This window comes from Trichosurus vulpecula, chromosome 4 (genome assembly GCF_011100635.1).
Source record: "Trichosurus vulpecula isolate mTriVul1 chromosome 4, mTriVul1.pri, whole genome shotgun sequence".
In the NCBI taxonomy this organism is placed as follows: Eukaryota; Metazoa; Chordata; class Mammalia; order Diprotodontia; family Phalangeridae; genus Trichosurus; species Trichosurus vulpecula.
Window position 1 is genome coordinate 394538502 of NC_050576.1, and position 24342 is coordinate 394562843.

The following is a 24342-nucleotide window of genomic DNA, read 5'->3' on the forward strand; positions in this document are numbered from 1 at the left end:
TTTTAGTTTTCCATTTATTTCCATAAGATTTTGAGTTCCAAACCTTCCCCCATCTCTCTCCTACCCCTCCACCCCAAGATGGCATGCATTCTGATTACCCCTTCCCCCAGTCTGGCCTCCAGCACTTTATTGTTTTTAAGGCCAATATTTATTGACTACTCAATCCTTTAATTGGCGAGTTTGCCCCCAAAAAAATTATTTGAGGAAGCACCCATGCCAACTACACTCACTCTAAACCCAGCTCAGCTCAAGACTCCACAAACTGCTTCTCCATTTTGGTCCAGCATCCTCTTAAAATCGACAATACCTCCACCTCTCCTGTCTCCTTTTCTGATTGATGATTTCATCCCCAGACCTTCCATGTAAAGAAGCACTCATGATAACCATGATCACTCCAAAGGGGGCTTAGCTCTTGATTCCCCCAAATACTCTTCAACCTTGCCCCTTCATGGGTATCTCTCTCCCCCTTTCAGCTTCTTTTTCTGTGTTTTCTTACCCCCACAGAAAAAGCAAGCTCTTTGAGGTCAGAGACGATGAGGAACTTACAAGTGTATGCCCGTATGAGTGTATGCTGTGACATCCCTGGAAACCTACATACATGAGCATATGCCCCACAAAGTATGCTTTGAATATCGATCAATCGAGCAACAAGCATTTATTAAGCACCTTCTGTGTGCCAAGCACTGAGCTAGGCCCTGAAGACACAAAGGCAAAATGAAGTAGTCTCTGACTTCAAGGAGTTTACAATCAACAGCAGAAGAGACAACAGGAACAAATATAAGTATATAACAAGATAGATAGCAAGAATTTCTACAGCACTTTACAAATATCTCAGTTGATCCTTATAACAACCTTGGGAAGAAGGTGCTATCATTATCCCTATTTTACAGAAGGTAAAACAGAGGCAGACAGAGGTTAAGTGACACACCCGCAATTACCTCCATTTCATAGTTGAGGAAACTGAGTCAGACAGAGGTTAAGTGATTTGCCCAAGGTCACAAAGCTAGCAAGTATCTGAGGCAGGATTTAAACTCAGATCTTCCTGATTCCAGATCCAATGTTCTCTTCACTGCATCACCCAGCTGCCTCTATATAGTTACAGTCCAAATGTTTGGTGAGTCAAATGAAATATAGAGTTGTAGGTTTAACTTAAACTCTTTCTGTGACAAAGGAAGTCTCCTCAACTTCTCAAATGGGTAAAGAAAAAAAATCTAGCCAAAGAAAGAATGGCATCAGTGAGACCCACAGGGACTCTAAGACTTGAAATGGGCTATTAAGAGTGGAGTTGGAAAGACGCTTTGGGGATAGGACAATTCGATTCAACTGTCTTGAATCTTGGTCAGTTTTGCTGCTGAGATTCAGAGCAGCTCCAGGGATCTTTAAAAGTCTGGAAACGCCAAATCTCAGAGTTGAAGTAATCAGAGACGGTCCAAGTGAAAAACCAAATTGGGTTTGTACAATTATTCCAAACAAGTACTGGAACATCTGGGTTATCCCCCAACCTTCTGGCTCCTGGGGCAGTGTCTGGCAGAGATGGAATGGCTGTCTAAGCGTGTCACACTATTGCAGCGCTGAAGTCGCAGGTCAGATCAGAAACACTATTTCAAGTCTGAAGACATTATATTTCCTAAGACAGATGTCACAATTTTCAACTTTTAATAGCTTAGAGGGGATTTACATGAGATCATTCCAAGGCCCAGGTCAAATCTGAGACCTTCCTACACATCAAGGGAAAATTGGCTCCCTCTAACATATGGTACAATTGTTGGCTCATAATGGTCTAAGAGGAGCTCCCATTTAAGCCTTCAGAATTAGCAAGCTGTATTGTGAGATCAGGTGATTGCTCATTAACAGCTACACCTGCAACTCTGGGGAAATTAATTTTCCACTCTTACCTGAGAATTCCAATCAATGTTAGCTTTAATCAGACTATCTATGAGTCTCAATTTGAGTTTCATTTAAACTGCCTATCTGAGTCAGAGGGTAGAGAAGGCGTAAGTGTGACTTGGAGAACAGGTTTGATTTATCAAGGCTCTATAGGATGTGCCCTTCCACTCAACCAGGGGAAATGTGAATTAGCACGGGGGGAGGGCAGGGCCATTAATGGAGAGTCCATTAGTGAAATGGAGAAAGAAATGAGTGCTTTTTTTATAGTGTAACTAATGCTATGACATCTCTGGAAACCTACATGTATGCAATTGATTTCACTACAAATAACAGTTTTACAAGGTAAGAGAGAGAAAGGACCATGCTCTTGGCTTGGAGGCATTCTGGTCTTAGGTCCTGTGCCTTCCTTTGGCCACATTTCACTTTCTTATAAAAGAGGAATAAGTGGATGGAATTTGTTCAGAAAGGACAAGAAAGAGAAGTGACTATAATAAAAAGAAAACAGTCTACAGACGCTCACCCAGGAAAATACCTTAAAATAGTCAGAATCAACAAGATTGAGGAGCAGACAGGCGATAACGACTTCAAACCAGGAAAGAATCCACAGAAAAGCTGTGGGTTAAAGACAGTGAAACACATGCACATGCGCAAGCTCACAAACACACACACACACACACACACACACACACACACACCTGAGAGACAGTAAGAGTAGGTGGGTAGCGCTCAAATGAATGATCATAATTACACCCAGAGGTAGTTCTTTCGTGAACCTGAAAACAAAGCCCTGAAGAAAGAGAAGACAAGAGGATAAATTCAAAGAGCTGTTTATGTAACCTTAGGGGATTTGAACGGGGAGGACTGACGGTCCCTGAAACACAGAAGGGAAATGAAATGGTGCGGGGGCTGAACGTTAAGAAATAGAGCTTTTGGCAAGAGGTCAAAGAGAAGAACGGAAGTGGGGGTGGGGAAGGGGATAGAGGAAGAAAGATTGAGAATGGGAGAGGTGCAGCTTTTATGTTAAAAAGAAGTTAAGAATTTCTTTTAATGTAATTGGAATACAGAAAAATACACCAAAAAGAGAGAAGGATCCTTCTGCCTGGGATGGTTATGTGATCAATAGTCTTAGTGAACTTGACCTTACCATCAGTGTCATCTCCTAATTTCACTTGTGTCACTACAAACCCATTGTTACACTGAAATGATGAAAGATGACCCCCAGCAAGAAATTTCTGGAGAAACTGTGCTGAGCTCACCAAAGCTGGGTGTGTATGAGCAGGAAGTGAAGATTTCAGAAAAGCTAAATGTTATCTGTGGAACAAGCTGAAGTGGTGTAGCCCCAAGGGTTACTGGGGGAGCAACGAGGAATACTTGCGATGGGAGCCCAGCTTCCAAGAGTGGCTGGATGCTTGTGGAATTCTAAACCAAATGTAGGCAAAGAATCTCTATAGAGTGCCCACTCACTCTGTGCCAGACACTGTCTCATTCACTGAAAGGGGAAATAAGATAACATACATATTCATATACATACATATATATGTATGTGTATATATTTATATGTGTGTGTATATACGGATGTGTATACATGTGTTGTGCATGTATGTGTGTATAACATGTATATCTAACGCATATATAAGATAGTCTCTGTCCTAGTATAGTTTTCAGACTACATATAGAATCATGGAATATTAGAGTTGGGAGAAACTCTAGAGGAGGGGTTCTTACCCCAGGATCTGTGAATTGTTTTAATATTTTGCTGTTTTGATATATTTGGTTTCTTTTGTAATTCTGTGTATTTTATTTTGTGCATTTAAAAATATCCCAAGAAAGGGTTCATAGGGCTTATTAGACTGCTGGTGGGGTCCATGACCCAAAAAAGCTTAAGAACCCCTGCCCTAAGATCATTGGATCACAGATTTAGAACTGAAAGAGACCTCAGAAGCCATCCAGGGCTTCTTAAACTTTTTTCCACTTGTGACCCCTTTAGCACTTCTTAAACTGTGGGTCACAACCCCCATATGGGGTCACAAACCACAATTTAAGAAGCACACCCCTTCATCTCACAGAGCCCAGAGAAGTTGTTATTCCCTTGTGTTCACGTAGATATGGAATTTGAACCCAGGTATTCCCAATGCTAAGTCCAGCACTTTATCTACTATGCTACACTATATATACTATACCAAGATAGTCCAGTATCCTCATTTTTAAAAAGATTTAGAAGTAGAAGCCAAAAAAAGAGAATTATCATGGTTGGCTGGTTCTCCAGTTTCCATCTGATGTGTATTCTCGAGAAAAGGTGGCATCTCAGAATTCCAGATCTCCGTGAGCCAAGCCTCACTGACCTCTGGGTAGATCTGACAATATAAGACCACATTCTAAGAACCACCAAGCCCTAACAGCACATTGAGCCTAAGAGAGGCTTCATAATGAGACCCTATACAACCAGGGACAAGGATAACAAAATTAAGCCCCTGAAGGAAGCCTCTAACCTGCATAAGACGCATAAAGCTTGGAAAATTGGCTAGGTCTTCCAAAATTCATAAAGCTCACATCAAAGAATCATAAAATCTCAGAGTAAGGGAGGACCTTGAAGGTCACCAGAGAGGTTGTGTGGTAGAGTACAATAAGTTCTTGATTTAGTGTCAAAAGAAATTTGTGTCCAAACTCACCTTGGCCATTTATTTGCTATGTGATCATGGTTATCATTTAAGGCTTTCTGAGCCTCCGTTTCCTCGCCTGTAAAATAGGCATAATATTACCTGTAGAAAGTACATACCTCATGGGGTTGCCGTGAGTGTCAAATGGAAACATGCAAATGTAAAAGTACTCTGTAAGTACCAGTGATTATTATCTACTCCAATTCACATGTGATGAAAAGTCTTCTCCCTAATATCCCCAAGAAGTGGTCATCTAGCCCCCAGTAAGAGGGAAATCACTGCCTTCCTAAGGAATTTTTGGAAAGCTCAGTTTGTTAGAAAGTTGTTCCTCATATCCAACCAATATCTGTCTCAGCAACCTCCACCCACCGTTTCTTGTTCTACCCTCTAGGGACGAACGGAACACGTATAATCCCTCTTTCACATGACAGGCCTTCAGATACTTTAAGACAGCTATCATGTCCCCCTTAAGTCTTCTTTTCTCCAGGCTAAACATCCTTATTTCCTCGCATTGAACCTTATACAGCAAGTTTGGAGTCTCTTCATCATCCTGGTTCTCTGCCTCTGGATAAGCTCCAGCTTGTCAATGGTCCTTAGTAAAATGTAGCAGCCAGAACCGAACCCAAGACTCAATGAGTTTTGATCAGGGCAGGATACTCTGGTACTCTGAACTCCCTCATTCTGGATATTATGCTTCTCTGAAGACCACCCAAGTTCACATTGGCTTTCTTGGCACCCACGTTACATTATTCACTCATTGGACTTGTCCATTAAAATCCCAAGTACTTTTTCACATTAATCATGTCTCCAATAGCCAGTACTCCTTTGGCTGATTTTCTGAGCCTAAATGTAGGACTTTATATTCATCCCTACTGAAATTCACGTTTTTAGAGTAGCTCTAGCTTATCCCGATTCCATCATCCAATGTACAAGCTTGCTCCCCAGCTTCAGGTCATTTGAAAAGCATTCCATCTCTACATTCATCCAAAACAAGGTGCTAAAAATAGTGAACAAATTTGAAAAGCATGCTGTCTATGTATTAATACAATATTATGCTAAATGGTGGACAAAGAAAGGCTCAAAGGCAAGGCCCTACAATACTCCACTAGAGACTAAGGTGATACTGACTCATAATGACTAGTCCAGGGTCGGGAACCATTCGACTCATTCTAAACACATTTAACTACAATACTATATAGCACGCATTTTCCCACAGAGTCTGCAGTTATATTGCAAGAAGACTTTGTCAAATGCCTTACTGAAATCCAGTTATTTTCCCAAGGATGGTCTATGCTGTGAGCAAATGTCTTATTTCAAGCAGGAAATGAGGTTAGTCTGCCATAACTTGTTATTGATGAACCCATGCTGGCCCCAAATGATTATTGTTTCCCTTTCTCCCAAACCATCCCTTTTAATAACACATCTAGAATTTTTCCGGGAAGTCAAGTCAAGCATATCAGTGTAGATTGGGAAGAATCCATCATCTTCTCCTTTTGAAAATCAGGATCTATTCTCATATCCCTAGTCCACTGAGAACTGGAGAGCAGCACAGTAAATTCTTTCTCTCTACCTGGGGCCTTGAATTCATCATTCAGGGGAGCTAGGTTCTTTCTCAATATCTCTTTACTTATCTCTGGCTTAAACTCCATGTTAACCATTTATGTTCTTTTCCCCCCAGCTGAAAGTTCTCATTGCCAAAGAAAAATACTAAAAATCAAGTCATTCTCTATTTTGCAATATCATTCTCCCATCCACTCCCAAAGCAATGGCCTTCTCCATTCTTTTATTTTGCCCTTGACCCCCAACATGGTTTTGAAACCTCCTTTTGTTCTTCTCAGTCTTTATCCCAGCCTTCCATTCACTTTAATCTTTAGCAGCCTTGACATTATTCTTTTTTTTTCAAATTTATTTATTTATTTTTAGTTTACCACACACGGTTCTACATAATTTTGAGTTCCAGATTTTCTCCCCTCCCTCCCCCCTCCCACCCCAAGACGGCCTGGAATCTCATATAACTACCATGTATAACTTCGCATTGAATTAATTTATACACTAGCTTGACATTATTCTTAAAGAACCATACCACCCTTTTGTGCTCATTTTCAATTTTCTGCCCTCTTTTCTGAATCTGAGTAAATGAGCTTCCTATGCAGCAACATCAATTTCTTTAGACTGCATGTCTTTGATATGTATCATATTCACCCACCAGACTTCCAATGCCATTGTCCCTTCCTCTCAAAGTTCTCATAATTTCTATTTTGGCAACCAAATCCTTCTTATTAATAGTAATAATCATACCCAGTATGGCAATTCTCCTCATCTATTCATCTACTTTTTGCATAAAATGAAGTCACCTGCTCTGCTCTTAGCAGAACAAGCGATCCAACAGATGTCCTGATAATTCAAAGTCCCATCACAGTTCCATGACCTTGCGCCAGATTTATTACCTACTTCTAGACCTTATCCATTTCTTGCCTCTGGCCAAATGATCCATAACATAATCTCCATCCCAATATTATTTCTGTTTCTCCATTGCCCTTGACCCTTTCCAGTTTGCAGATTTCCTTACAGAAGCATATCTTCTTCACATATAGTGCTACTATTACTTTAATCTTTAGAATAAATAATAAATAAATAAAATATAAGTAAATAGAAATTAAATATAAATAAAATAAAATATACTTTTGAATAAAGTATGCCCTTCCATAGACAGTCTAGTCACGAATCACCAAGTTTCAATGGTACTTAAGAGGCTGAATATAACTCTCCTTGTGCTAACATATCAAATTGATTTTGTTTATTGCCTCATAGTTACCCTTGAACATATAGAAAACATGAGTAGTACATCCTTGGAAACTCTGTTTGGTCAAAGGCAGGCTCCCTATTTCTGAAACAAAAAAATCGTTCCTCCCTAGTCTTTGGATGCTTGAAAGAGGTGTCATCTAGTTATAGAATCGTGGAATTGTCACAGGGGAAGGAAATTGTCAGAGTTGGCTGGTTCGCCAGTCAACTGGGAAACTTCTGCCACTTTGTAATATGCAAATTGTTTTGTTTGCTGAATATTTCATTGATTTTCCATAGCAAGCATGGTAGAAGGAGATCGAAGGAGCATTATGAAATAAATAGAAACATTATGGATACACAAAAATGGAGGCACTGTCTAAAGAAATTGATGCTGCTACATAGGAAAGATGTTTTTGAAAATTAAGTAGATATCCACCAATTGAGGAATGCCTAAAAATATTGTGGTACCTAGATACAATACGATACTACTGAACTATAATAAATATGAAGGCTACAGCAAAATATGGGAGGACTCGTGGGAATTGCTACAAGGAGAAGGAGGTGTAATCAGAAAAATCATATACACAGTGATACAACAAGGTAAACAGAAAGAAAAAAGTCAAAATGTTGCGAAATTCTAAAGGCCAAGCTTGTCCTCAAAGAACATCTGTAAGAGTGAACCTGCCAGGGGCAGCTAGGTAGCTCAGTGGATAGAGTACCAGCTCTGCAGTCAGGAGGACATGAGTTCAAATCCAGATTCAGATACTTACTAGCTGTGTGACTCTGGGCAAGTCACTTAACCCCATTGCCTAAAAAGAAAAGAATGAATCTGTGAGTGTTGAATACTTTATATAATTTTGAACTTGATTGGTTGTTGGTTAGTTTTGTTTAACTATTCCTCTCCCCTTTTATTCTTTGTTATGAGGGTTAACTCTGGGAAGAGAAAAGGGAAAGATATATTTGAAATTAAGGTGATACAAAAACAAAAATATCAATAAAATTTTAAATTAAAAAAGACATGTTTAACAGTTAGAGAGAAGACTTAAAATGCAAATACCCTTAGTAATACATTCAATTCTACAAGCCTTTATTATCTACTTTTTTTAAAGATACATAAGGCATTGGGGTAACAAACACTGAAATCAAATGATCTTTTCCCTTGAGGACTTTACACTGTATTAACTTAACTATATACGTATGCGTATGTATGTATGCATGTATGCATTATGCATGTGTATACATATAGATAAATTGACTGATACGAATGCTTTTCCTGAGGGTGGGTTTTCAGAGTGGGGAGGAAAGAGGAGAGGGCATGGGGTCACTGGGCACTTGAAGTGGTGGAAAGGAAGGAAGCTCCACAGAGAAATGAAAGGGAACAGAAGGGGCCTTTAGGGGCACTGAAATAAAGCTTCTCCATAATTCTCATCAGGACCAGCCCTGTCTTTGTTTTTTGAAGAGGATAATATTGAGATAGATAGACAGACTTGGTGCATTTCATTCATTCACTTCATTCATTCTGAAATTGTGTTTTCCAATGGGATAATGAAGATAACAAGCTGTAACAAGCCTCCCTTACAAGAATATCAGGAAGATTCACTTTGATAACCTTTAGTAGAAAAGAGCTTAATGAACTCCAAGTGGGATTGGGCTGTTACTGCTCCCCCCGGAAGCTCTCATTACCTTAGAATGTTGCCTCTAGACCTAAAGCTGAAGAGACCTCAGATGCTACCTGGTCCAATCGCTTCACTATAGAGGCAAAGAAATTAAGGGCCAGAAAGATGCCTTGTCTTGCTCAAGTTTATCCAGGTAATTAAGCGTAAAAGGTGTGATTTGAACCCAGGTCCTCCAACCCTAAAGTCAATGTATTTTTTGCTATTCTGCAATGAAGCAGCTTCACGCTGAAGTCCTTCTTTTATCTTTATTACTCTCTTATGAGCAATTTCTGCCAGTTTGTAATATGGAAATTGTTCATTTATTGAATATTCCTCTGATTTTACGTAGCAAGAGGGACAGAAAGGAGGCTGAAGGAAAGTTAACATAGGAATGGTTGGAGGACAACAGATGGATAACATATAAGATCGCCAAGTCTACATGAAACAAGGGTAAATGTGCATGTATGTGTGCACATACACACGTATGTTTCAGAAGACCCAGCAGTGACGTCAGAGGTTATGGCTGACCTCTTGGTGGTAGTAATTTTGTTTATTTCCATGCTTCATTAGGCACGGAATATATACCATTAAATGAAAAATTAGATGTTTCCCCTCTGAAGTTTGGCATATGGTCTGCACAAGTTGCTGCAGCTAAAAAACTTTTTTTTGTTGTTCAGTTGTTTTTCAGTTGTGTCCGACTCTCCGTGACCTCATTTGGGGTCATTCTATCACCCGGTAATCAGCCTTCCACTAATGGGCCTCTCCAAACTTAACTGGCCTTGTGCTTGAATGAAGCTACTGTAATAGTAAAAGCAATGAAAATGTAGCAATACCAGTAATGCAGAAATGCTTTTACATATAATGTTTGATCTGATCCTCAGAACCATGTTGTGAAGGTGATCTAAGAGCACGTATTGTCCAATATGACAATCTCCTATCGCCTAGTAATCAGCCTTCTACTGATGGGCCCCTTCAAACTTAATGGATCTAGTGTTTGAATGCCTGGCATTGTGTCAAGCATTTTACAATTAGCATCTTATTTGCATGGGAAGTGGGTGCTATTGTTATCCCCACTTTACAGTTGGAGAAACTGAGGCAGACAATGTTAAGTGACTCGAGCAGGGTCACACAGCTAGGAAGCATACAAGACTAGATCTGAACTCAGGTCTTCTTAACCCTAGGCTTAACTACTCTGTCCACCGCACCACATTGTTACTGCCATGAGCTGAAGTGTGCTTCACCCCAGTACTGATCAGGTAGCTATCCACGAAGCAAACTCCCTAAGTCACCCCTCAACTACCGTCCCCTCCTTAGAGGTAGGAATCGGAGGATTGGATTACACAATGATTTTTCTTTCTGTTTACATTGTTGTATCATTGTGTATTCCAATTTTCAAGTACTTGAAAAAATGATTTTTAACTTTAAGGAAGAGAACGGCCAATGAGAGGTAGGGAAGGCTAATAGTACAGGGGCTAACTTTGTGCCCCAAAGCAAAGACAAGCCTGTCCCTAAGTTAGTAGCATCAAGCTGACATGCTGTTGATAGTCAATGAACAGTAGCTTCATGCTTTATGTTAGCCAAGCGTCCTAGGCAGCACTCGAAATTTTATAAATCAAAATTCAGCCATAAATATTAAAAATGTCACCTGCAAAGCCCTGAGCTAAGGAGTTTTGTGGGGTTTTTTTCCCCTTTCATCAGCAGGAGACATAGCTTTGATCTGCCAAGAACACAGCCCACAGCTACACAGCTTCGTTTGAGTAGAAGTGAGGGATGTTAACAATCATTGTAAAGACCGGAACCTAGGCCTTGCTAGAAGAATTGGCCCAGAGCCAAAGAGTGGAATTTGTTTTCTGCTTACTTGGTGACTCTCAGTTTGGATATCATACCCCAGGCACATCCCCCTTAGCCTACCCACCTCTCTATCTGTGCACAAAAGAAAAGACAACATTGGGGGGAGAGGAGAGAGAGAGAGAGAGAGAGAGAGAGAGAGAGAGAGAGAGACAGAGAGAGAGTGAGAGAGAGTGACAGAGAGAGAGAGAGACAGAGGGAGAGAGAGACAGGGAGAGAGAGACAGAGAGACAGAGGGAGAGAGAGACAGAGACACAGAGAGACAGAGAGAGAGAGACAGAGAGAGAGGTTTTAAGGTAAGGGGAAAATATATATTTTTCTTTTTTTAAATCTTCACCTTTGGTCTAATTTTTAAAGCTTTCATTTACTCAAAGCATATGGTCTAGCAGAAACTATAGCTCAACGTCCCTCTTACCCTTTCCCCTGTGTATTTTCTCTTGTTTCCACTAACATGCTACTTAGGCATGATAAATAAGCCAAGAGAATGCAAAATGGGATTTTAGATGGAAAAAATGTTAGAGAAGTGGGGCAGAGAAAGTGAAAGAAAGATAGATGTAAAGGAAAGAACTAGGCAGTGTAGAAGAATGATGACAGTGGGGGAGAGGAGGGACAGTGGGAGCACAAGAAGAAGAGTAGGTTAGAGGAAGGTGGTGCCTTCCTTGCATGTAACAGGCATTTAATAAGTAGTGAATTGAACTGAATGGAATTGAATTGCTGGGAAGAGGAGGATGTAATAAGTGAGGGAGCTCAGAAGAACATAGCAAGTCTCACATTTTCTTTTTAGCAAAAGTCCATAAATGAAAGTCTGCTATCCTAGACCTGAATTTTTATCCCATCTGTAGTATTACATAGCAGCTACATGATTGCACAAGTCACTTAACTTCTCTATGCCTCAGTTTCTTTATCTGTAAAATAGAGACAATGTCTGCCTTCTCTATCCTACAGGGCTATACGTAGCATGGGCTTCCTTCCCATCACATTCCTGATCCTCATGCCAGAGCTTCTCAAAAAGGCTCTCTTACAAGATCCAGGCTTCCAGATCCTGCTCTTAGGGTTCACCCCAGATTGCCTGGGAGACACCCACTCCAGGAGTTAAGAGCAGAACCTTCCTCTTCCTTTACTGCATTCAGCCCTCCCTATCACCATCCTTGACTTGCCACTATCCTGGAGGTAACCGGGCCCTTCTTCCTTCTCCTCCCAATGAAAAAACAAACAAGCATCTCTTCTGTCCTCCAAGTCCAGCCTTCCTCCCTCTCTAGCACCAGAGAATTAGTGATATTAGTACTACTTGCTGCTTTGGATGAGACAGGACCTGGCATCCCAAAGCACACTCTAGCCTGAAGATCCTATGCCTGTGCCTGAATTAGCCCCACTTAGGGAAGCCCTGTCCTTGGGCTAATTAAATTACCCCAACTAAAAAACCCCACTCTTATGCCCAATTAATTTAGGGCCATTCATTGCAGCCATTTAAGTGAGGGCTATTTCTGTGAGTTTTAGGAGTTTCCAAAGGAGAAGCCATAATTTGTTCCTCTCACCCACTTCGGTTCCTACATTTTGCATCAAGGTCTCGCCAAACTAATGGAATTGTCAATGTCCATACAAGGAAGGGAAGAAGAGAAAAACCACGCACAAGAATGGTATGTTGGAGGGAGAGTTCTTAAAGAACACCCTGAAGATGAGAGGGATGTTGGAATCCTCCAAGTCTGCGTTCCAAGAGGAGTGGTGATGTGGCAGATCCAAGGGGAGTTGGTGGTATGACAGTTCCCCCCACCCCCCAAAACAGTTTCCTAGCTTTCCTCTTTCATACAGGAAAACTCCCACATCTGAACTGTGTCGGGATGCTCGTTTGTTTTTTAGAAGTTCCAAAGCGGTGATTGATTGAGGCAGCAAGGAGGTATTGAGATGTTGGTTACAGCTGCTTCTAGATCTGTGTTTTGTGATTTTGAGTATTGTCATTGGCTGAGAGGTCTGAGAAAGAAGAAAGGGAAAGAGTGGGAGAGAGTCTGCGGTTCATTCCATGGCTGACTTTGGGCCTCTTCTCAGAGAGATAGGAGCCTTGGTCTTCACGGCCTTGGCTGGACTTCTGAGAAACTCTTCCAAGCGCAGCTGGTCATGAGCTCATACAGAAAAACAAAGGTGCCAAAGTTCCCTCAGGGTCTGAATTTATTATTTAACTCTTAACTATCCTGAACCAGTCTCCTACCTCTAGAACAGAAATTATTAGCCTTTTTATTTGTTTTGCATCATAGACCACTTTGGAAGTCTGGTAAAGACCATGGATCCCTTGAAGAATAATGTTTTTAAATGTATAAGATAAAATACATATGATTACAAGGGAAACCAATTATATTAAAATTCGATTATTTTTTAAAAATTTTAAGTCCACTGACCTCAGGTTGAAAACTTCTGCTCTAAAGCATGCCTAAAGTGAACCAATCATTTCAACATTCACTGGGGTCTTTTCTTGTGCTAGGGTGGCTTGGTCTATGAAATAGGCCAGCAGATAAATGCCTGGGGTTAGAATAGGCCCTAACACAGTGCCCACTGTGGTCCTTTGGACCATCCACAGTTTTAATTCTTCTGTGACTGTGACGTTCATGATTCATATAGTGCCATGGGGAGAAAGAATATTGATGTTTAAAAAATGACTTTTATGGAAGAGGACAGCTTGAAATCATTGAAAGCCTTGTACAACTTCCCATTTGAAATTATTCATAGAAGAAAGTTATGCTAATTATTTCCTTTCAATAAGATGTATCCTTTGAAGTATTTTACAGTAATAATGATAAAATGCAATTCAATGATCATCCCTACTGGATGCAAATCACTGTACTAAATGCTGGAAGGGGGAGATAAAACATTTATATAAGAAACAGACCTTATCTCCTAGAGTTTATAGTCCGGGAGAGAAATATCTACAAGCCACATTCAGATCACCATATTAGATATCATTATGGATGGAATAATTAGAAAGGGCTTCATGAAGAAAATGCTTTGTGAGCTGGACTTTAAAGGACAAGTAGAATTTTACCAGGATGGGATGAAGAAAAGAGTATCCCAGACAGGGAACATCATGAGCCAAAGAACAGAAGTGGGAAAGCATGGGGTATGTATGGAGGATATAAGTAATCATTTGAAGCATAGAGTACATGAAGGGGAACAGTATGAATGAAAGAACTAATGGGTGAATGAAAAACCTACTTATTATGAATTTAACAAAAATAGGGTCTTAGAACTTTAGAGGCCATTGAGTCCAAACTTTATTTTATGGGTAAGAAAACAAAGGCATAGAGAGGTTAAGTGACTAATTGTCTAAGGCGGAATTTGAACTCATGTCTACCTGACTACAAGTCCAGCACCCCATATACTGTACCATGATGATATGTAAGTATTAAGTGTTAGGCATTGTGCTGGGCACTAGAAAATGAGATAGTCACTGACTTCAATGAGATCACAAGAGGAGACAGCATCTATAAGTGAGTGGTGGCAAGGAAGGGAGTCTTGGACCGAAAAATTATAGAAACTGTGACTAGAGCCATAGGATGGTGGATTATAATACCCTTTCCCAAAATTATACAGGCCTTGTGTGCCTCTGTGTGTGTGTGTGTGTGTGTGTGCGTGTGTATTGGTATGTTTGAGTGTGTACTCTTCATCATTTGCCCTCCCCCTGACCATAGGTGAATGATGGTACCCCTCTCTGCCATACTTCTGACTTTCCCATCTTCAACATAATGCCTTAGATGCAGTCTCACCCTAGAACCTCATTCAGTGCCTGGGAGCCTTCCATTCTAGAACATCCGTCTGCTATGCCAGCCCTTTTCCCCAATGGTGAGTTCTCTTCTGGGGCCTCCATTTTGGGGAAGTGCCCAGGCTGGCCAATTTTCATCCCCATCCTGGCTATGCCTTTGGCTTTCCAGACTAAAAAACCATGCCACCCCTCTACATACACACACACACACACACACACACACACACGCACGCATGCACACACACACGCACACACGCACACATACACATATAATCTTTTCAGCTCCTTTTGAGTGTATATATATACATACATACATACATACATACATATAGTTCATTTTGTATATATTTGCTTGCACATTGTCTCCCCCATTAGACTCTTTGAGGGCAAGGACTATCTTTTGCCTCCTTTTGTATTCCCAGCACTTAGCACAGTGCCTGGCACATAGTAGTAATGAGTAGGCACTTAATACATTTTTATTGATTGTTTTCTCCCATTTGAATATCAGCTACTTGAAAGTAGGGACTTTTTATTGTTGGTTTTTGCTCATATTTAACATATACATCTCACATAAGTGCTTTAAAAGCACTTCTTGCCTTTCAATGCCACAGACAAAAATATTAAAGGGGGAGAGAGAGTAGGTTTCAGAGGAAAAATAATATACTCTGTTTCATTTTGTTTCTATGGTCCTCACTCTTCTGGTTCACTTCCCCACCCCAATGGAGAAAGGAAAGATCCAATGGTAATACCAGACATTGGGAGTGGGGTATGCTAGCACACTCAGCCCATTGCATACTTATACCTTTTCCAGAAACAATGGTAGTACTAGTTTGAGATTATTATCTAGCTCAAGAGGTAGAGAACAGAGGAATGTGCAGCACAGTCTGGGACTGCCCAGATTTAGAGTTTGCACTCACCAATCAGTACAACTGGGGCCGGGGAGGAATTCCAAAACTGAGTGGCTAAACTCCCCTAGGGAGCAAGCATGGTCCTGTCTGTCTGGTCTAGGTGGGAAAAAGTAGGGTGTGGCAGAATGACAGGGATACGTTATATGGCAGGTCATCCAGGATGAGATGATACAGCTGAAAAGGCTGAGGGGCGACAGATTGTAGAGTCTCGAAGGTCGGACTAGGAAATTCAACTTTATTCCATAGGCAGCAGGTAACAGTTGAAGTGTTTTGAACAGATGAATGTAAAGGATATTACAAGAGTCTTAGTGCAGTTCCAAGCTATCAAAGCTCAGAATTGCACTAAGACTTTAGAACAATCTATGTAAGGAAAATAAGACTCACAGCATAGTGACAGGAGATTTGGAGCAAGAAGAGAACATGGGAAAATCTGGTAGGAGGCCTGCCTAGTCCAGCTGGTTCATAATGGCAGCATGAATTAGAGTGCTAATAATGGGAATAAAGAAGAGAGGATACATGTAAGGAATATTGCAAGGGTAGGATCACTAGGCTTTGTGAGAGGATTGGCTATAAGAGGAAGAAAAGGGAACAAACATTTATTAAGCACCTACTATGTTCCAGGCCCTGTGCTAAGCGCTTTACAAATACCTTATTTGATCCTCACAATAATCCTAGAAGGTAGGAGATATTATTACCCCCATTTTACAGTTGAGGAAACTGATGCAGATAGGTTATGTGACTTGCCCAGCATCACAGTCAGTGAGTGACTGAGGCAGGATTTGAACTCAGGTCTTCCTGACTCCAGGCCCGGTACGCTCTCTCTCTCTCTCTCTCTCTCTCTCTCTCTCTCTCTCTCTCTCTCCTATGCCTCCTAGCTGCCTCAATTTTTTTTTAATGTGAGATAAATAGTAGATTAAGGTTAACAGAAGATGTAACATATATTCATAAGCCAAATGGCTAAGCCCAGAAGGTATAGTCCATGGCTATCAGATTTATTTTCTCTATAGCAAGTCAACAGGACTTTCCGAAGATTGAATATGTGATGCTGGATATGGTACTTTCACTCCCAGGCTGCCCTTCATTCAGTAGAGTGCTTCAGATAGGTCTTTTACAAACCTTTGTTCTGCCTTCACACCCATGTCTATGTCTGTGTCTATGTCTGTGTCTGTGTCTGTGTCTGTGTATGTCTAAGTCTATGTGTCTATGTCTATTTCTACATGTCTATATGTCTGTCTATGTCTATATCTATATGTCTATGTCTATATATCTATGTCTATATGTCTGTGTTTGTGTCTATGTCTATGTCTATATGTCTATGTCTATGTGCCTATGTCTGTGTCTGTGTCTCTGTGTCTATGTCTATACATCTATGTCTGTATCTATGCCTACGTCTATGTCTAAGTCTACATCTATGTAAGATTTCCTCCCTATTACTTTGGTTGGTTGGTTTGCCACTGGGTGTCCTTGCATATATTTACCATCCCTAACTCCACTCTGAATAACCAAATGAGACCTTTCTTGAGTCCTATCTCTCTGGCAGAGGACAAAGTAGATATAAATCTCTGTGAGCTAGAGTGGGCAAGACCTGGGATCAGCTCTAGAAAGTTCCCTGTTTTCAACTGCAGACTCAACCTGGAATATTTTATTGATAGTGTGGTATAGTGGATGGAGCTCTGGCATTGGAATCAGGAAGATGTAGGTTTGAATCCTACCTCAGACACTAATTAGCTCTGTGATCCTTGGAAGGTCACTTAACATCTCTGGGTCTTGGTTTCTTCATCTTTATTTTTGAAGGTGTCGGACTAGGATCTTTATCTATTGTCTGATTCCATGGCCTGTATGAAACTAGTTAAGACCTATTGATGGACTTTCTGATCATTTTGTTGAATATTTTTAAATAAGGAAAGAATGTCTCCTTTTTGCCTCCTGTTCTTCTCTGTTTTCTTTTTGTGACCTTAGTCTATTCCCATAGGCTGAACTATGACCTCTATTTAAATTAATTGCAAATTTTCCAGCCCCAACTTTTCATTCCTAACTTCAGATCCACATCTCCAACTACCCATCCATCTCCAGTTAAATGACCCCCCCCCCAGAACCTTCAAATCATTATGTCTAAAATTTCACTCATCATCTTTCCACTACCATCTGCTCCTACTCCAGAATCCCCTACTGCAGGTAATGGCACCACTATTCTCCTAATTATTCATTCAGAATCCTGAAGTTATTTTTAGTTCCTCATTTTCAGTCTACCCCTCAATCAATCATCAAAAGCTGTTGCCAATAGAACATAAAACCTTTCTGGTTTTGTTTTTGTTTTTTCATTTATAGGCAGTTTATGTTGCTGTTCTTTATTTGTTTCACTTGTGTCTGACTCTTCATGACCCTGTTTGTGGTTTTCTTGGCAAGGGTACTGGAGTGGTTTGCCAATTCCTTCTCCATCTCGTTTTACAGATGAGTAAACTGAGGCAAACAGGGTTAAGTGACTTGCCCAAGATCACACAGCTAGGAAGTTTCTAAGGCCAGATTTGAACCCAGGTCTTCCTGACTCCAGACCAAGCACTCTCTCCACTGCTCCAGCATGGCACTTAATAAATGTTTAGTGATTTGAATTCTCTCTCTGCAAAACCTCTGGCATCAGTCCTGTCCTTCTACTCACGCTGCCACTATCTTCAAAAAGGCCTTCATTAGCTCTCACCTAGACTACTAGACTGTCAGCAGGGACTTTGGTGGGGGGTTGGGGAGGTGTTTTGGCTTGTGTCGGTTTGGGAGGGGGGGGTGCCTTTCTTTGCATCCCCAGTGCTTAACGTGATGTCTAGTATACAGTAGGCATATGTTAACAACAAGGTAGATGCTTGTTGACTGACTGACTGAACTTCTTAACTAGCTTCCCTTACTTCATTCTTTTTCCTTTCCTATTCTGCCTCATAATCTACTTGTTACTGGACTCAGATGGCTCTGGAGGAGATAGTGAGGCTGATCACTTTGCACAGCCCTGCCTCACTTAAATCCAATTCACTTCCAAGTCAAGACATCATCCTGCTGGTGTCTTTGGCTCTCTTTGAGAAAGAAGGCACAACAACAGCAAAACAACACCATAATCTAATCTTACCAGATTAATTGTCCTAATGCATAGTTCTGATCTTGTCACTCTCCTGATTAAAACCTTTTGATAGCTCCCAAACAAGTCCAAACACACAAGCCTAACATTCCAGACCATCCACAATCTAGCTCCAATTTACACTTCCAACTGTCAGGAGAGTAAGTAAAAGTATTTAGGGGAGTGAGTAGGGAAAGGGATTGTTGTGTCTAGATCAGACTAACCAATACATGATGGTAATCAGAGTATGCCATAAGAGTGAGTGGAGCAAGAAAGTGTAGGGAGGTGCAATACAGATGTGGTGCTGGTGCCTCCTCAAGGCAGATGCTGATTTTTTCTCCCTTGCCAGAATCATCATGGTGAGTGGGCACATTCACAGGTGTCTGTGTTGGTCTGGGGTTGAGCTTCACGTTGCTCCAGAGACCATGCCCAGTCCATACCAGAAGTGGAGAAGTAAAGGATTATGAGAGTTATAGGCAAGAACCGTTATCTGAAATCTACTGACTGACTAAGCTCACTCCTTTGAGAAGCAGTAAGCTGTGGTGGCCAGTGGACCTATGTTACTTTTCTCACTTGACTGCCCCCATGAAAGCCATACCTCCCGCCCAACTGGCTACCCCTTTGCTTTTCTGCTTCAGTGTCTCTGATCACACTTTCCCCCCCACTCAAAATGTGCTTTCCCCTATCTCTCATCCTTGAAATCCTGCCAGTTCTCAAATGCCTGTCATACAAAGCCAAGAGGTAATCTCTCTCTCCTCTGAATGCTCATCACCTTTTATTCATCCTCATGTCCCCATCACATTCTGTCATGTATTATAGTCATTGTCATACATGTCATCTTCCCTGTGTAACTGTAAGGCTTTCCTCACCTCTTACCTGGGCTATCACAGGAGTTGTCTCCCTTCCTACCATTTCCTCCCTCTCCTATTCATCATCTCCACACCCTTACCAGACTGATATTGCTAAAAACTGAGATCTGGCCATGTTATTTCTCTTATCAAAAACCGTCTCTGTTGCTATATATTCTGAATCCTCTCCTACGTTCTGCTGTGCACATCATGTGTTTTTTCCTTGTTTTATAAGTTTATAATGTTTCTTTTTCTTTTCTTATTATGTATTTAAGTTTTAGTATTTGTCTGAAATAAAGTAAAAGAAAAAGAAAAAAAACCTTTTCAGGTTTCCTATTGCCTCTAGGATAAAGTACATATATATATGTATCTTTGTGGGTATATATGTGTGTATGTATGTGTATATGTATGTATATGTATATTGTGTATGTATAGGGATATACATACACAGAGTATGCACATATGTGTGCGTATACACATACACATGCACATGTGTATACATACATACATGCATGCATGCATGCATGAATACATACATACATCCTAGCCTCAGTATGCCATTTAAAGCCCTCTACACTTTGGCTCCCACCTCCCTCTCTGTTCTTATGTCAGAATTTTTCTCTTCTGATTTAATCTGTTCCAGTCAAACCAACATGCTTCCTAGTCTCCGTTCACAATCTCCTATCTCCTGCCTCCAAGCATTTGCAATATCTGGAGTGTACTCCCTCCTCACCTCCATCTTTTGAAATCTTGTTCAGTTGTTTCATTTGTGCCCAACTTTTCATGTCCCCATTTGGAGTTTCCTTGGCAAAGTGGTTTACCATTTTCTTCTCCAGCTCATTTTACAGATGAGGAAACTGAGGCAAATGAGGTTAAGTGACACAGATAGTCAAGTGTCTGAACCCAAATTTGAACTCGGGTCTTCCTGACTTCAAATCTGGCGCTCAATCCACTACACCACCTAGCCGCCCTTGGAATCTCTAGCTTCCTTCAAAGTTCAGTTCAGGTGGTATCAATTCTTCAGTTCTCTCCCTTTTGAAGTTGCTTTGTAGAACTATGTATATGCTCTACATTTGTTTAATTATGCCTGTGTCCTCTCCCCTGACTGAAAGTGCACTCCTCAAGAAAGGGACGGTTTTATTTGTATCCCTGATGTCTCTTGCATAATAAGCATTTAAGAAATATTCCCAGCCTTTTCCAAACAAGATTGCCCGCACTCTGGCCGTGCTACTCATTCAGCTCCCACCAGAATCTGGTCTTTCCTCCCTAGAATCCTGTGTTCTGACAGATAAGGTTTTGTTTTGTCTTGCCTGAAATAGACTTACCGGCCCCTTCCCTTTCATGCTCCCTTTATATACGCTGTCTTAACCCATCAGAATGTAACAGTCTGAGAGCAAGGACTGTCTTGTATGCTTGTATTTGTAATCCCAGTGCTTAACCCAATGCCTGGATCATTGTAGGCGCTTAGTAAATACTTTTTAATTCATTCATTCATTCAGATGTTTGTTCATTGAATTGATTTGAGAAGGGACCCTCTCTTCTTTATCTTTGTGTTTACCCCAGTGGCTATCATAGTACCTCCTCCCACACTTCATAGTGAGCACCTAGGAAGATTTTTAAATGAATAATTACATTGGATCATTCTATTATTGGTAAGATACTGCTTGGAAATCTTATGATTATTGCATATTTTTTTTTGTAATTTACATATAAAAATATATAAGAATTTATAGCTACATGGGATTGACATGTAGAACTATATACACTTTTCTACATGTAAATCATCAAAATATAACATACATGCACATATAATGTGTATGTATACATAAATAATGGAAGTAAGATTCCATTTATCCAGAAGTCATATTTCTAGCAATGTTAACCGTCAAATAAAACATAGTTTGACCTGAAATAAACAAAAAAAGTCCTTTGTGCACTGAATCATTGCATGGCATGTTTTCCACCACAGGAAAAGTACAATTTGTGTAGAAAATAAGGTAACAGTTTTTAGTGTCAGTAAACAGAGCGGTAAGAACTGACAGCTGATGGCACATGGAGGAGACAGAAGAACATAAAACAGACTAGTACTTCTGTCTGCTTGTTAGCTCTGTAACATTCAGTCTGGGGTCACTTAGCCAGAGCAGAGCAAAAAGCCCTCCTTGCCACAACAGCTCCCAGGGGCATCACTGCATCATCACTGCCCAGTCTAATAGTGGGTGTTTATAATCATAAGCCTGAGTCATAAGGTAAAGGTCAAATTATATTGAATGAATGAAAAAAAATATGTATTAGGTGCCTACTATGTGCAAAACTACGTTAATTGCTGAGGGCACAAATAAAAAAGCAAAGACAGTCTCTGCTCTCAGGCAGCATATATTCTAACGGGAGAAACAACACATGTAGGAGGTTTCAGCTGTAAATGAGATGTCAAAGTCCTATGGTCCTTGGGGTACAGCAGCTAAGCAGATGGTCATGTTTCTTTAATGTCTTTTCCACTGATAAAATCATGTCAATTTCTAATGTGGAACCACTTGACAATACCAAGGAGTATGGTGGTGAGAACTTATTTTCCAGGTTGACAGATGATAGGTAGGTAGATAGATAGACAAATAGATAGACAGATAGACAGACAGAAGGAAGGAAGGAAAGAAAGAAGGAAGGAAGGAAGGAAGGAAGGAAGGAAGGAAGGAAGGAAGGAAGGAAGGAAGGATAGATAGACAGATAGATGGAGTTTATAAACATTCCAGATATTGTATGGTAGCAAACTGGATTCTAAGCCAAGTAGACCTGAGATCATATCCTGCTTCTGTCATGTACTTGCTTTGCAACCCAAGGCAAGTAATTTAACCTTTTAGCACACCAGGCAGCTTTCTAAGACTATAAATTGCCCAGAAAGTGCTGACTTGCATCTGCAGAGGTAGTGTCCTCATCCAGGAGTTCATCATACCAGTGAAATCACAGCTCTCAGTCCCTATTCATTTCCCATCCTCTGCTTTAGGAAGGAAGGGGATAGGACCTACCGAAAAACACATTTTGGCACCCAAAAGAGTAACTTGCCCTCCAATTCACCTGGTATATCTTGCATGTTGTCAACCCTATTTGAATATGAGATCCTTGAGGGCAAAGACTGTTTCTGCCTTTCTTTGTGTCCTCAGTGCCTAACAGGCGGCTAGGTGGAGCCAAAGTGCATAGAATGCCTGGTCTGTAGTCAGGAAGACTCATCTTCCTGAGTTCAAATCCAGCCTCAGATACTTACTAGTTGTGTGACCCTGGGCAAGTCACTTGACCCTGTTTGACACGGTTTCCTCATCTGTAAATGAGGTGGAGAAGGAAATGGCAAACCACTCCAAGATTTTTGCCAAGAAAAACCCCAAATGGGGTCACGAAGAGTCTGAAATGACTGAATAACAAAAAGGGGGAAAAAAGAAGCTAATTGACATTTTTCCCTTCTCCAAAAATTGTATCGCTGTTGCTTAGTCATAATCTTTGCCTCTTCCTAACCAGTTACAAGTTTCTCTGTTCTTATTCATTCCCTCCATGGTTCTAAGCCATCCCAGCTGAACGACCAAGGGGGTGACTATGTGACAGGCTCTTGATGTGGGAGACTTTTCCCTGTCATCTGGAGGCTAAAGATAAAACTTGAGGGGATCATTGCAAAAAATGTGCTCCTGACACAAACCTGGCATTTAGCGTAAGACACCGGGCACGTACCCACATAAAAGCCAGGTCAGGACTACAGCTTGACACCTCATTCATGCCAGGCACAACAAACAGGCCAAGGCAAATAGGGTTTGTGGCCCCTTTGCAGAGGTCAAAGAGATACCCTGCTGAATTCCACAGGCCTTGATCATTTGAAAAGACTGATCATCTGCCTCACTTCATCTTCCTGATTCTCGTTTTTAAAGTAAAGAATGCAAAGCCAAAAATAACCTGTCTTTGCAGGGAAGAGCATCAATTGACTAAGATGATTTTGTTTGGATTGCAATAGATCACAGAGTCTGGCACTGTCATTCTTCTCCTTAACTGGCTCAATCTGGGATTTCCTTGGACGAGGCATTTCACCTCTAAGCCTCAGTTTCTTTATCTGCAAAATAAAAGAGCAGGACTTAATGATCCCAAGTGCCCACAGCCATCATTCCGGGAAAGAACTCCCGTGGAGATAAGGCTTGACAACTGATTCTGCTGCTCTTGGAGACCTAGAATACAAAGGTCTTGTCACCAAAGTTCTTGGTTCAACATCAGAAACTGATGTGATTTTTTTCCAGTGGAAATGCCATTCAATATTATGTATTGCCATCTGCTTTGCTTTTGCACCATTGTTATGGTCTTGTTGCTGCTGTTGTTGGTCCTTCGTTTTCGAAGACGACCAATGACATTACAGGTGATTCCTGACTCCTAGGTGAACTGGATGTAAGTGAGGCAGAGTTGTGCAAAGTCATCAGCCTCATTCTCTCTTCCAGAGTCATCAAAAATCCAGCGGAAGACGAAAGTCAGGATGACTGGTGGTGGCCCAGGATGCAGTGGGTGACCTTGGCATCTAAGGACAAAGGGGTCTTTTCTATCTCACTTGCAGCTGAACCCTTCCATATGTGAATTCCGTTAGAATATGAGCTTCTTGAGAGCTGGGACTTTCTTTTCTATTGTACCCTCGGCACTTAGCACATATCATAAGCACTTGATAAATGTTTTTTTTCATTCATTCGTTCATTCATTCTCTAAGAACTCTTCCAGCTTTAAAATTCTGTGATTATACAGAATTAATGGATGAGTGAGCAAATGAATGAAGGGATGAAAAAGCATTTATTAAATGCTTACAGTGTGCCCAGCACTATGCCAAGCACTTGGAATACAAATGGGAAAGTAAGACAGCCCCTTCTTTAAATTCTCCACTGAGCTTCTATCCCTGAGCT